The 2352-nt window shown below is 35.2% G+C and overlaps 1 long non-coding RNA gene across 1 annotated transcript; it reads right to left on the bottom strand.

Annotated features, from left to right (window-relative positions):
- Nucleotides 1–218: 218 nt before the first annotated feature.
- Nucleotides 219–2107, bottom strand: LOC309491501. The gene is made up of 3 exons (XR_014203150.1): nucleotides 2061–2107; nucleotides 1336–1379; nucleotides 219–988 (listed from the first exon to the last, which is right to left on the bottom strand). It is a non-coding gene; the product is annotated as an uncharacterized lncRNA (long non-coding RNA).
- Nucleotides 2108–2352: the final 245 nt, after the last annotated feature.

Here is a 2352-nt window from a genome sequence, read left to right as displayed (position 1 = left end):
CCTCATATTGTTTTGAATTAAATTGATGTATGGAAAAGTAAAAACAAAAATGATCTTTTGCAAGTGTTATTGTAGTGTATTTGTGTTCTTTCACAAAAATATAAGTGAAAATATGCCAAATGCTTATTTATTGCTTAATTACTCACTAGAGGCTTAAAGAATGATCAAACAAATTTATTGACAAGGTGCATAACAAATTGAAACTATATAGTCTTTGGCAATTGGACCACATCAAGACATCATTCTTTTAAGAGAAAAGCATGAAATGAAAAGGGATATCCCCTACATGGAGCCGACACTGGTGGTGGTGGTGAAGGGGTGAGTAGCAATGCTGAGATCTAGATGAATGTGGAGCTCTTCTCCTGATGACCACAGTGGAGGGACCTACTGTATGACACGATTGGCTCAAGAGGGTTGAGATGATAATACATTTGGTTTAAGACATAAAACACCCAGTCAGCTGATGAGTTTGGAGTAGAAGAGAGTGAGAGAGACAATGTAAAAGATATGATATAATGTGCGAGTATAAAGAAGGACAGTCTTATTTGTTGAACTTCATATTTTAGCTTCATGTCAAACAAGCCATAAGGTTGTATTTCTTAACAGTGGACTGTGAGGTTAAGTGAACTTGAAAAGCACAGAAAACAGAACATGAAATCAAATTACACGTCAACTGTAATAAAATAACAGTGCAATTTATAATCATGAAATATGAAACATGCTTTTGAATAACATCTGAAAAAGAAAATTCAGTTGGATTAAGTACATTTCTAGTACATTCCCTTTCGAGATTAAACTCCAGGTCATATTCTTGGAGATGTTCCCCTTTTCACTACTACAGAAAGATGAGATATGACTTCAAATGCAGCACAGAAACAATTTAATAAATAGGCTGAAACCAAAATGGAGTTCTAAATATACATTTTATTTATTTTCATTATTTTGGAGTGAATCCTTTGGCTGCCAGGAATGGGCCCACTGCTCACCACTAAAAACAGAAGGGATTTTTTTTTCTGTTACTGGTTGAGGTTTCCAATAAACTTAAAACATTACCGAACATGTCTTTTATAAGTATAAGTTTCATTTTCCGTCTATGAAGGACCACCACCTTCATGCATGCATTAATGGTGGTGGTCCTTCATAGATGGAAAATGAAACTGTTATACTTATAAAAGACATGTTCGGTAATGATGTGTGCTTTACACTTGTTTAAAAGGCTTGTTTAATCTGAAACAGAACAGATTAATAAAAAAATTGTAGCAAAAAAAAAAAAGTTTAAGTAAATAAATAATGAATGCATTAATTCATAAAGCAGAAGAACAGAATAATACATACCATACTGGACAGGGCTCCCAGTCAACCAGCATTTCTGCTTTGCCCTAATGTAAGAAAAGACAAAAAATAAAATCCATTCTTAGCATAAGGCTATTATGTCTGATTATAGGCATTGAGTTTCATTGATTTTCAGAAGACACTTCCTCATAAACTGTAATTCAAAAAGACTGAACACATAAAAAGTATCTACCTAACAATTATGGTATGTATAATATGTATTTGCCAACTCACAAGGAAGTTTCTAGATCCTATATTACACTCTGCATACGGCCTACACTCTGCAGTTCCTTTATGACTGTCTAACCTTTCTCACTCTTTCTCTTAAAGGGATACTCTACCGTTTTTTCATATTAAACTATGTTATTCCCTTAACTAAGACGAGTTGATACATACCTCTCTCGTCTCAGTGCGTGCACTAAATCCCTCTGTCTTACGGCGAAACTTTGTTAGCCCAGTTCATTTAATATGGGCCAAGCAGAGAACTCCACGTTTTCCCTATTTAAATACAGTTACTCGCGAAGTGTAACTCGACCTAGGACGGTGACACAAAACAAAACGTTGCGCTTTTCTAAGCGTGTAAAATGGATAACTATTTTGTATGGCGGAATACCATAGCAAGTGCTTGTAAGCACTTCGACTTGGCGCAGTAATATCTAAAGCGAATTAACAGGGGTTAAGTTGCAATGTTTAACAAAGTATGAATCATTGCATTTACATGCACTTACTCTTTTGTGGCCTTTTCCTTTCAGGCATATGCCTTGGTCCCCCTGTGGGATATAAGATTACAGTCCAGTTATATCCACTCAGAAAAAAACTAAAACACATTTACAATAATTAAACAAAATGCACTTTGTAATGTCTTTTCAACATAAATATGTGTCCCTGGTGTGTCTAGACACCCCTGAAATATGAGAAAAGACCATCCTCTCAGTTAATGTGTGTGCAAACACGCTGTTTAATTTGGCTCCAGATTTTACATCACATGCAGGCTCATTGGAAAATAGTAATCATAGTAGG

This window comes from Leuciscus leuciscus, assembly GCF_965113295.1.
Source record: "Leuciscus leuciscus genome assembly, contig: HAP1_SCAFFOLD_294, whole genome shotgun sequence".
Lineage (NCBI taxonomy): Eukaryota > Metazoa > Chordata > Actinopteri > Cypriniformes > Leuciscidae > Leuciscus > Leuciscus leuciscus.
Note: the sequence above shows the minus strand (reverse complement) of the source record. Positions and strands in the feature narration are given on the sequence as shown.